At 46.9% G+C, this 12,594-nt stretch overlaps 3 non-coding genes across 3 annotated transcripts; all 3 read left to right on the top strand.

Annotated features, from left to right (window-relative positions):
* The first annotated feature begins 2,702 nt into the window (after positions 1-2,702).
* Positions 2,703-2,817, top strand: LOC127980674 (U5 spliceosomal RNA). Its single transcript, XR_008159686.1, has one exon. It is a non-coding gene; the product is annotated as a U5 spliceosomal RNA (small nuclear RNA).
* A 3,060-nt stretch (positions 2,818-5,877) lies between these two features.
* LOC127980673 (U5 spliceosomal RNA) lies at positions 5,878-5,992 on the top strand. The gene has a single exon (XR_008159685.1). It is a non-coding gene; the product is annotated as a U5 spliceosomal RNA (small nuclear RNA).
* A 4,742-nt stretch (positions 5,993-10,734) lies between these two features.
* On the top strand, positions 10,735-10,849 carry LOC127980671 (U5 spliceosomal RNA). Its single transcript, XR_008159684.1, has one exon. It is a non-coding gene; the product is annotated as a U5 spliceosomal RNA (small nuclear RNA).
* The last annotated feature ends 1,745 nt before the right edge of the window (positions 10,850-12,594 follow it).

The raw sequence follows: 12,594 nt of genomic DNA, 5'->3' as shown, positions 1-12,594 counted from the left end.
ACTGCACTGACATAACTAAACAATGCATGGCTTCTTCTGACGCAGACCCAGCCCTAGCACCGTAAAATTTCTGATGGACCCATCATTAGCTGAAGTCGCATAACACTTGGAACACTACCCGTAGCAGGGGTCATTGTTTGGACATTGTTTGTTTGTTTTTTTTTTTTTTTTTTTTTTAAATTGCGCTTTAAACAAAAAGTATTGCGTCAATGCAACTGAACAACATTAATTAGGAACACAGTGCGTCAAAAAGCAAAATGACAGTTAAAGGCATTTCGTTATTGAACTCTTTGATGACATCATTCAGCTAAGTTCAGTTTAAATAGTATCTGTGCAATAATTTGCAATCAAGTCAACGATATCGCTGTACATGAAGTGTCCCCAGCTCCGCCTGCCAGAAGCGACAGAGGCAAGAAACCAAAACTCGATCGGTGAAAGGATGGAGAAAAAACCCGGTGAGAAACCAGGCTCAGTCGGGGAGACAGTTCTCCCCTTGTCAGACGAAACAGGTAGATTAGCTCCAGGCTGCAGGAATGTCAGACTGTGCAGAAGAATCATCTGTTTCCTGTGGTCTTGTCCAGGTGGTCTTTACAGGGGATTTGTATCTGCGGCTCATCTAGTTGTCACGGTCTCCGCTGTGTTTCTGGGCCATAGAGGTCCTTTCTAGGTGTTGATCCACCATCTTCTCTGGATACGGACTGGATCCGGGTGACTGAAGCGGATACAGACTGGATCTGGTGGCTACGGTGACCTCGGAATAAGGGATTTCTTTAAAAGACTTTTTTTTTCATATAAGATTTTATCCAACTTTTCAGATAGAGGCATGAGAAAGAGATTGCCTTGATTGGGCTTTTGGTTATTATAGGCACTCTCTGCGTTTGACCACTTCGTGTTTATTTAGCCGGATGGGATGGCAGCGCTTTCTTGTACGTGACGGGATGCAAATTCTTGAAGGCTCTCTTTAGTGACGGGTCCAAACAAAGATCTCATCTGCTCCTCTAGCCCTATCGGCGACTCGTGCACTTCGAGCCTTCTTAGTGACGGCGCAAGTTGCTGACTGCTGACTGCGTTGGTGGTATAGTGGTGAGCATAGCTGCCTTCCAAGCAGTTGACCCCGGATTCGATTCCCGGCCAACGCATATGCTTTGGCTCGGGCTGACGTCGAAGCAGAACTCCCTCTGTGACCTGTGCCTCCACCCAAAACTTTTGGATGGAATAATTTCGGATGGACCCATCATTAGCTGAAGTCGCATAACACTTGCAACACTACCGGTAGCAGGGGTCATTGTTTGGACTCTTTTTTTTTTTTTTTTTTTTTTAATTGCGCTTTAAACAAAAAGTATTTTGTCAATGCAACTGAACAACATTTATTAGGAACACAGTGCGTCAATAAAGCTACTGACTTCCGCCTGCGTTGGTGGTATAGTGGTGAGCATAGCTGCCTTCCAAGCAGTTGACCCGGGTTCGATTCCCGGCCAACGCATGTCCTTTGGCTCGGGCTGACGTCGAAGCAGAACTCCTTCTGTGACCTGCGACTCCAACCAAACTTTTTGGATGGATCATTCGGAAGACGAAAAGAACCAGCTCTCCCCGTCGGGGAATCGAACCCCGGTCTTCCGCGTGACAGGCGGAGATACTGTCCACTATACTAACGAGGAGCCGTGCATGCTGCCGTTTCCCCCCCAACTGACGGCACTGCACTGACATAACTAAACAATGCATGGCTTCTTCTGACGCAGACCCAGCCCTAGCACCGTAAAATTTCTGATGGACCCATCATTAGCTGAAGTCGCATAACACTTGGAACACTACCCGTAGCAGGGGTCATTGTTTGGACTCTTTTTTTTTTTTTTTTAAATTGCGCTTTAAACAAAAAGTATTGCGTCAATGCAACTGAACAACATTAATTAGGAACACAGTGCGTCAAAAAGCAAAATGACAGTTAAAGGCATTTCGTTATTGAACTCTTTGATGACATCATTCAGCTAAGTTCAGTTTAAATAGTATCTGTGCAATAATTTGCAATCAAGTCAACGATATCGCTGTACATGAAGTGTCCCCAGCTCCGCCTGCCAGAAGCGACAGAGGGAAGAAACCAAAACTCGATCGGTGAAAGGATGGAGAAAAAACCCGGTGAGAAACCAGGCTCAGTCGGGGAGACAGTTCTCCCCTTGTCAGACGAAACCAGTAGATCAGCTCCAGGCTGCAGGAATGTCAGACTGTGCAGAAGAATCATCTGTTTCCTGTGGTCTTGTCCAGGTGGTCTTTACAGGGGATTTGTATCTGCGGCTCATCTAGTTGTCACGGTCTCCGCTGTGTTTCTGGGCCATAGAGGTCCTTTCTAGGTGTTGATCCACCATCTTCTCTGGATACGGACTGGATCCGATTGACTGAAGCGGATACAGACTGGATCTGGTGGCTACGGTGACCTCGGAATAAGGGATTTCTTTAAAAGACTTTTTTTTTTCATATAAGATTTTATCCAACTTTTCAGATAGAGGCATGAGAAAGAGATTGCCTTGATTGGGCTTTTGGTTATTGGTGGACCGAGAGGACTTTTTTGAGTTTTACTCCTCCCTTTTGGAGTGGGGGGGGGGGGTGCTGACGAAACACATGTGGGCAGGCATTGTCACCCTTGATGACCCTTGGCGAGCGTAGTAGTTTAACAGAGGCAGCGCACAGGCCCGAGGGTTTGGAGACACAGCTCGAGTTTCTCTTCATTGTCGCATAAATCTTTCGCCTTTTACTAAAGATTTCCGTGGAGGGGAACTTTTGCGAGTGACCTGTATTTTTGGGTGCTCTGCTCACAGCAGAGCTACATCGAAATGTCAAGAGCAGAATCAGTTTGACCGTCCGGCAGCATGCTGCGAGAGGGCTTGCCACTGGTCATCGTCTGAATAGGCACTCTCTGCGTTTGACCACTTCGTGTTTATTTAGCCGGATGGGAAGGCAGCGCTTTCTTGTACGTGACGGGATGCAAATTCTTGAAGGCTCTCTTTAGTGACGGGTCCAAACAAAGATCTCATCTGCTCCTCTAGCCCTATCGGCGACTCGTGCACTTCGAGCCTTCTTAGTGACGGCGCAAGTTGCTGACTGCTGACTGCGTTGGTGGTATAGTGGTGAGCATAGCTGCCTTCCAAGCAGTTGACCCTGATTCGATTCCCGGCCAACGCATGTCCTTTGGCTCGGGCTGACGTCGAAGCAGAACTCCCTCTGTGACCTGTGCCTCCACCCAAAACTTTTGGATGGAATAATTTCGGATGGACCCATCATTAGCTGAAGTCGCATAACACTTGCAACACTACCCGTAGCAGGGGTCATTGTTTGGACTCTTTTTTTTATTTTTATTTTTTTTTTAATTGCGCTTTAAAAAAAAAGTATTGTGTCAATGCAACTGAACAACATTTATTAGGAACACAGTGCGTCAAAAAGCAAAATGACAGTTAAAGGCATTTCGTTATTGAACTCTTTGATGACATCATTCAGCTAAGTTCATTTTAAATAGTATCTGTGCAATAATTTGCAATCAAGTCAACGATATCGCTGTACATGAAGTGTCCCCAGCTCCGCCTGCCAGAAGCGACAGAGGGAAGAAACCAAAACTCGATCGGTGAAAGGATGGAGAAAAAACCCGGTGAGAAACCAGGCTCAGTCGGGGAGACAGTTCTCCCCTTGTCAGACGAAACCAGTAGATCAGCTCCAGGCTGCAGGAATGTCAGACTGTGCAGAAGAATCATCTGTTTCCTGTGGTCTTGTCCAGGTGGTCTTTACAGGGGATTTGTATCTGCGGCTCATCTAGTTGTCACGGTCTCCGCTGTGTTTCTGGGCCATAGAGGTCCTTTCTAGGTGTTGATCCACCATCTTCTCTGGATACGGACTGGATCCGGGTGACTGAAGCGGATACAGACTGGATCTGGTGGCTACGGTGACCTCGGAATAAGGGATTTCTTTAAAAGACTTTTTTTTTCATATAAGATTTTATCCAACTTTTCAGATAGAGGCATGAGAAAGAGATTGCCTTGATTGGGCTTTTGGTTATTATAGGCACTCTCTGCGTTTGACCACTTCGTGTTTATTTAGCCGGATGGGAAGGCAGCGCTTTCTTGTACGTGACGGGATGCAAATTCTTGAAGGCTCTCTTTAGTGACGGGTCCAAACAAAGATCTCATCTGCTCCTCTAGCCCTATCGGTGACTCGTGCACTTCGAGCCTTCTTAGTGACGGCGCAAGTTGCTGACTGCTGACTGCGTTGGTGGTATAGTGGTGAGCATAGCTGCCTTCCAAGCAGTTGACCCCGGATTCGATTCCCGGCCAACGCATATGCTTTGGCTCGGGCTGACGTCGAAGCAGAACTCCCTCTGTGACCTGTGCCTCCACCCAAAACTTTTGGATGGAATAATTTCGGATGGACCCATCATTAGCTGAAGTCGCATAACACTTGCAACACTACCGGTAGCAGGGGTCATTGTTTGGACTCTTTTTTTTTTTTTTTTTTTTTTTAATTGCGCTTTAAACAAAAAGTATTGTGTCAATGCAACTGAACAACATTTATTAGGAACACAGTGCGTCAATAAAGCTACTGACTTCCGCCTGCGTTGGTGGTATAGTGGTGAGCATAGCTGCCTTCCAAGCAGTTGACCCGGGTTCGATTCCCGGCCAACGCATGTCCTTTGGCTCGGGCTGACGTCGAAGCAGAACTCCTTCTGTGACCTGCGACTCCAACCAAACTTTTTGGATGGATCATTCGGAAGACGAAAAGAAACAGCTCTCCCCGTCGGGGAATCGAACCCCGGTCTTCCGCGTGACAGGCGGAGATACTGTCCACTATACTAACGAGGAGCCGTGCATGCTGCCGTTTCCCCCCAACTGACGGCACTGCACTGACATAACTAAACAATGCATGGCTTCTTCTGACGCAGACCCAGCCCTAGCACCGTAAAATTTCTGATGGACCCATCATTAGCTGAAGTTGCATAACACTTGGAACACTACCCGTAGCAGGGGTCATTGTTTGGACTCTTTTTTTTTTTTTTTAAATTGCGCTTTAAACAAAAAGTATTGCGTCAATGCAACTGAACAACATTAATTAGGAACACAGTGCGTCAAAAAGCAAAATGACAGTTAAAGGCATTTCGTTATTGAACTCTTTGATGACATCATTCAGCTAAGTTCAGTTTAAATAGTATCTGTGCAATAATTTGCAATCAAGTCAACGATATCGCTGTACATGAAGTGTCCCCAGCTCCGCCTGCCAGAAGCGACAGAGGGAAGAAACCAAAACTCGATCGGTGAAAGGATGGAGAAAAAACCCGGTGAGAAACCAGGCTCAGTCGGGGAGACAGTTCTCCCCTTGTCAGACGAAACCAGTAGATCAGCTCCAGGCTGCAGGAATGTCAGACTGTGCAGAAGAATCATCTGTTTCCTGTGGTCTTGTCCAGGTGGTCTTTACAGGGGATTTGTATCTGCGGCTCATCTAGTTGTCACGGTCTCCGCTGTGTTTCTGGGCCATAGAGGTCCTTTCTAGGTGTTGATCCACCATCTTCTCTGGATACGGACTGGATCCGATTGACTGAAGCGGATACAGACTGGATCTGGTGGCTACGGTGACCTCGGAATAAGGGATTTCTTTAAAAGCCTTTTTTTTTCATATAAGATTTTATCCAACTTTTCAGATAGAGGCATGAGAAAGAGATTGCCTTGATTGGGCTTTTGGTTATTGGTGGACCGAGAGGACTTTTTTGAGTTTTACTCCTCCCTTTTGGAGTGGGGGGGGGGTGCTGACGAAACACATGTGGGCAGGCATTGTCACCCTTGATGACCCTTGGCGAGCGTAGTAGTTTAACAGAGGCAGCGCACAGGCCCGAGGGTTTGGAGACACAGCTCGAGTTTCTCTTCATTGTCGCATAAATCTTTCGCCTTTTACTAAAGATTTCCGTGGAGGGGAACTTTTGCGAGTGACCTGTATTTTTGGGTGCTCTGCTCACAGCAGAGCTACATCGAAATGTCAAGAGCAGAATCAGTTTGACCGTCCGGCAGCATGCTGCGAGAGGGCTTGCCACTGGTCATCGTCTGAATAGGCACTCTCTGTGTTTGACCACTTCGTGTTTATTTAGCCGGATGGGAAGGCAGCGCTTTCTTGTACGTGACGGGATGCAAATTCTTGAAGGCTCTCTTTAGTGACGGGTCCAAACAAAGATCTCATCTGCTCCTCTAGCCCTATCGGCGACTCGTGCACTTCGAGCCTTCTTAGTGACGGCGCAAGTTGCTGACTGCTGACTGCGTTGGTGGTATAGTGGTGAGCATAGCTGCCTTCCAAGCAGTTGACCCGGATTCGATTCCCGGCCAACGCATGTCCTTTGGCTCGGGCTGACGTCGAAGCAGAACTCCCTCTGTGACCTGTGCCTCCACCCAAAACTTTTGGATGGAATAATTTCGGATGGACCCATCATTAGCTGAAGTCGCATAACACTTGCAATACTACCCGTAGCAGGGGTCATTGTTTGGACTCTTTTTTTTTTTTTTTTAATTGCGCTTTAAACAAAAAGTATTGTGTCAATGCAACTGAACAACATTTATTAGGAACACAGTGCGTCAAAAAGCAAAATGACAGTTAAAGGCATTTCGTTATTGAACTCTTTGATGACATCATTCAGCTAAGTTCAGTTTAAATAGTATCTGTGCAATAATTTGCAATCAAGTCAACGATATCGCTGTACATGAAGTGTCCCCAGCTCCGCCTGCCAGAAGCGACAGAGGGAAGAAACCAAAACTCGATCGGTGAAAGGATGGAGAAAAAACCCGGTGAGAAACCAGGCTCAGTCGGGGAGACAGTTCTCCCCTTGTCAGACGAAACCAGTAGATCAGCTCCAGGCTGCAGGAATGTCAGACTGTGCAGAAGAATCATCTGTTTCCTGTGGTCTTGTCCAGGTGGTCTTTACAGGGGATTTGTATCTGCGGCTCATCTAGTTGTCACGGTCTCCGCTGTGTTTCTGGGCCATAGAGGTCCTTTCTAGGTGTTGATCCACCATCTTCTCTGGATACGGACTGGATCCGGGTGACTGAAGCGGATACAGACTGGATCTGGTGGCTACGGTGACCTCGGAATAAGGGATTTCTTTAAAAGACTTTTTTTTTCATATAAGATTTTATCCAACTTTTCAGATAGAGGCATGAGAAAGAGATTGCCTTGATTGGGCTTTTGGTTATTATAGGCACTCTCTGCGTTTGACCACTTCGTGTTTATTTAGCCGGATGGGAAGGCAGCGCTTTCTTGTACGTGACGGGATGCAAATTCTTGAAGGCTCTCTTTAGTGACGGGTCCAAACAAAGATCTCATCTGCTCCTCTAGCCCTATCGGCGACTCGTGCACTTCGAGCCTTCTTAGTGACGGCGCAAGTTGCTGACTGCTGACTGCGTTGGTGGTATAGTGGTGAGCATAGCTGCCTTCCAAGCAGTTGACCCCGGATTCGATTCCCGGCCAACGCATATGCTTTGGCTCGGGCTGACGTCGAAGCAGAACTCCCTCTGTGACCTGTGCCTCCACCCAAAACTTTTGGATGGAATAATTTCGGATGGACCCATCATTAGCTGAAGTCGCATAACACTTGCAACACTACCGGTAGCAGGGGTCATTGTTTGGACTCTTTTTTTTTTTTTTTTTTTTTTTAATTGCGCTTTAAACAAAAAGTATTGTGTCAATGCAACTGAACAACATTTATTAGGAACACAGTGCGTCAATAAAGCTACTGACTTCCGCCTGCGTTGGTGGTATAGTGGTGAGCATAGCTGCCTTCCAAGCAGTTGACCCGGGTTCGATTCCCGGCCAACGCATGTCCTTTGGCTCGGGCTGACGTCGAAGCAGAACTCCTTCTGTGACCTGCGACTCCAACCAAACTTTTTGGATGGATCATTCGGAAGACGAAAAGAACCAGCTCTCCCCGTCGGGGAATCGAACCCCGGTCTTCCGCGTGACAGGCGGAGATACTGTCCACTATACTAACGAGGAGCCGTGCATGCTGCCGTTTCCCCCCCAACTGACGGCACTGCACTGACATAACTAAACAATGCATGGCTTCTTCTGACGCAGACCCAGCCCTAGCACCGTAAAATTTCTGATGGACCCATCATTAGCTGAAGTCGCATAACACTTGGAACACTACCCGTAGCAGGGGTCATTGTTTGGACTCTTATTTTTTTTTTTTAAATTGCGCTTTAAACAAAAAGTATTGCGTCAATGCAACTGAACAACATTAATTAGGAACACAGTGCGTCAAAAAGCAAAATGACAGTTAAAGGCATTTCGTTATTGAACTCTTTGATGACATCATTCAGCTAAGTTCAGTTTAAATAGTATCTGTGCAATAATTTGCAATCAAGTCAACGATATCGCTGTACATGAAGTGTCCCCAGCTCCGCCTGCCAGAAGCGACAGAGGGAAGAAACCAAAACTCGATCGGTGAAAGGATGGAGAAAAAACCCGGTGAGAAACCAGGCTCAGTCGGGGAGACAGTTCTCCCCTTGTCAGACGAAACCAGTAGATCAGCTCCAGGCTGCAGGAATGTCAGACTGTGCAGAAGAATCATCTGTTTCCTGTGGTCTTGTCCAGGTGGTCTTTACAGGGGATTTGTATCTGCGGCTCATCTAGTTGTCACGGTCTCCGCTGTGTTTCTGGGCCATAGAGGTCCTTTCTAGGTGTTGATCCACCATCTTCTCTGGATACGGACTGGATCCGGGTGACTGAAGCGGATACAGACTGGATCTGGTGGCTACGGTGACCTCGGAATAAGGGATTTCTTTAAAAGACTTTTTTTTTCATATAAGATTTTATCCAACTTTTCAGATAGAGGCATGAGAAAGAGATTGCCTTGATTGGGCTTTTGGTTATTATAGGCACTCTCTGCGTTTGACCACTTCGTGTTTATTTAGCCGGATGGGAAGGCAGCGCTTTCTTGTACGTGACGGGATGCAAATTCTTGAAGGCTCTCTTTAGTGACGGGTCCAAACAAAGATCTCATCTGCTCCTCTAGCCCTATCGGCGACTCGTGCACTTCGAGCCTTCTTAGTGACGGCGCAAGTTGCTGACTGCTGACTGCGTTGGTGGTATAGTGGTGAGCATAGCTGCCTTCCAAGCAGTTGACCCCGGATTCGATTCCCGGCCAACGCATATCCTTTGGCTCGTGCTGACGTCGAAGCAGAACTCCCTCTGTGACCTGTGCCTCCACCCAAAACTTTTGGATGGAATAATTTCGGATGGACCCATCATTAGCTGAAGTCGCATAACACTTGCAACACTACCGGTAGCAGGGGTCATTGTTTGGACTCTTTTTTTTTTTTTTTTAATTGCGCTTTAAACAAAAAGTATTGTGTCAATGCAACTGAACAACATTTATTAGGAACACAGTGCGTCAACAAAGCTACTGACTTCCGCCTGCGTTGGTGGTATAGTGGTGAGCATAGCTGCCTTCCAAGCAGTTGACCCGGGTTCGATTCCCGGCCAATGCATGTCCTTTGGCTCGGGCTGACGTCGAAGCAGAACTCCTTCTGTGACCTGCGACTCCAACCAAACTTTTTGGATGGATCATTCGGAAGACGAAAAGAACCAGCTCTCCCCGTCGGGGAATCGAACCCCGGTCTTCCGCGTGACAGGCGGAGATACTGTCCACTATACTAACGAGGAGCCGTGCATGCTGCCGTTTCTCCCCCAACTGACGGCACTGCACTGACATAACTAAACAATGCATGGCTTCTTCTGACGCAGACCCAGCCCTAGCACCGTAAAATTTCTGATGGACCCATCATTAGCTGAAGTCGCATAACACTTGGAACACTACCCGTAGCAGGGGTCATTGTTTGGACATTGTTTGTTTTTTTTGTTTTTTTTTTTTTTTTAAATTGCGCTTTAAACAAAAAGTATTGCGTCAATGCAACTGAACAACATTAATTAGGAACACAGTGCGTCAAAAAGCAAAATGACAGTTAAAGGCATTTCGTTATTGAACTCTTTGATGACATCATTCAGCTAAGTTCAGTTTAAATAGTATCTGTGCAATAATTTGCAATCAAGTCAACGATATCGCTGTACATGAAGTGTCCCCAGCTCCGCCTGCCAGAAGCGACAGAGGGAAGAAACCAAAACTCGATCGGTGAAAGGATGGAGAAAAAACCCGGTGAGAAACCAGGCTCAGTCGGGGAGACAGTTCTCCCCTTGTCAGACGAAACCAGTAGATCAGCTCCAGGCTGCAGGAATGTCAGACTGTGCAGAAGAATCATCTGTTTCCTGTGGTCTTGTCCAGGTGGTCTTTACAGGGGATTTGTATCTGCGGCTCATCTAGTTGTCACGGTCTCCGCTGTGTTTCTGGGCCATAGAGGTCCTTTCTAGGTGTTGATCCACCATCTTCTCTGGATACGGACTGGATCCGATTGACTGAAGCGGATACAGACTGGATCTGGTGGCTACGGTGACCTCGGAATAAGGGATTTCTTTAAAAGACTTTTTTTTTTCATATAAGATTTTATCCAACTTTTCAGATAGAGGCATGAGAAAGAGATTGCCTTGATTGGGCTTTTGGTTATTGGTGGACCGAGAGGACTTTTTTGAGTTTTACTCCTCCCTTTTGGAGTGGGGGGGGGGGGTGCTGACGAAACACATGTGGGCAGGCATTGTCACCCTTGATGACCCTTGGCGAGCGTAGTAGTTTAACAGAGGCAGCGCACAGGCCCGAGGGTTTGGAGACACAGCTCGAGTTTCTCTTCATTGTCGCATAAATCTTTCGCCTTTTACTAAAGATTTCCGTGGAGGGGAACTTTTGCGAGTGACCTGTATTTTTGGGTGCTCTGCTCACAGCAGAGCTACATCGAAATGTCAAGAGCAGAATCAGTTTGACCGTCCGGCAGCATGCTGCGAGAGGGCTTGCCACTGGTCATCGTCTGAATAGGCACTCTCTGCGTTTGACCACTTCGTGTTTATTTAGCCGGATGGGAAGGCAGCGCTTTCTTGTACGTGACGGGATGCAAATTCTTGAAGGCTCTCTTTAGTGACGGGTCCAAACAAAGATCTCATCTGCTCCTCTAGCCCTATCGGCGACTCGTGCACTTCGAGCCTTCTTAGTGACGGCGCAAGTTGCTGACTGCTGACTGCGTTGGTGGTATAGTGGTGAGCATAGCTGCCTTCCAAGCAGTTGACCCGGATTCGATTCCCGGCCAACGCATGTCCTTTGGCTCGGGCTGACGTCGAAGCAGAACTCCCTCTGTGACCTGTGCCTCCACCCAAAACTTTTGGATGGAATAATTTCGGATGGACCCATCATTAGCTGAAGTCGCATAACACTTGCAACACTACCCGTAGCAGGGGTCATTGTTTGGACTCTTTTTTTTATTTTTATTTTTTTTTTAATTGCGCTTTAAAAAAAAAGTATTGTGTCAATGCAACTGAACAACATTTATTAGGAACACAGTGCGTCAAAAAGCAAAATGACAGTTAAAGGCATTTCGTTATTGAACTCTTTGATGACATCATTCAGCTAAGTTCATTTTAAATAGTATCTGTGCAATAATTTGCAATCAAGTCAACGATATCGCTGTACATGAAGTGTCCCCAGCTCCGCCTGCCAGAAGCGACAGAGGGAAGAAACCAAAACTCGATCGGTGAAAGGATGGAGAAAAAACCCGGTGAGAAACCAGGCTCAGTCGGGGAGACAGTTCTCCCCTTGTCAGACGAAACCAGTAGATCAGCTCCAGGCTGCAGGAATGTCAGACTGTGCAGAAGAATCATCTGTTTCCTGTGGTCTTGTCCAGGTGGTCTTTACAGGGGATTTGTATCTGCGGCTCATCTAGTTGTCACGGTCTCCGCTGTGTTTCTGGGCCATAGAGGTCCTTTCTAGGTGTTGATCCACCATCTTCTCTGGATACGGACTGGATCCGGGTGACTGAAGCGGATACAGACTGGATCTGGTGGCTACGGTGACCTCGGAATAAGGGATTTCTTTAAAAGACTTTTTTTTTCATATAAGATTTTATCCAACTTTTCAGATAGAGGCATGAGAAAGAGATTGCCTTGATTGGGCTTTTGGTTATTATAGGCACTCTCTGCGTTTGACCACTTCGTGTTTATTTAGCCGGATGGGAAGGCAGCGCTTTCTTGTACGTGACGGGATGCAAATTCTTGAAGGCTCTCTTTAGTGACGGGTCCAAACAAAGATCTCATCTGCTCCTCTAGCCCTATCGGTGACTCGTGCACTTCGAGCCTTCTTAGTGACGGCGCAAGTTGCTGACTGCTGACTGCGTTGGTGGTATAGTGGTGAGCATAGCTGCCTTCCAAGCAGTTGACCCCGGATTCGATTCCCGGCCAACGCATATGCTTTGGCTCGGGCTGACGTCGAAGCAGAACTCCCTCTGTGACCTGTGCCTCCACCCAAAACTTTTGGATGGAATAATTTCGGATGGACCCATCATTAGCTGAAGTCGCATAACACTTGCAACACTACCGGTAGCAGGGGTCATTGTTTGGACTCTTTTTTTTTTTTTTTTTTTTTTTAATTGCGCTTTAAACAAAAAGTATTGTGTCAATGCAACTGAACAACATTTATTAGGAACACAG

Source organism: Carassius gibelio, chromosome B19 (genome assembly GCF_023724105.1).
Source record: "Carassius gibelio isolate Cgi1373 ecotype wild population from Czech Republic chromosome B19, carGib1.2-hapl.c, whole genome shotgun sequence".
Classification (NCBI taxonomy): Eukaryota; Metazoa; Chordata; class Actinopteri; order Cypriniformes; family Cyprinidae; genus Carassius; species Carassius gibelio.
This window is presented reverse-complemented; position numbering and strand designations above follow the sequence as displayed.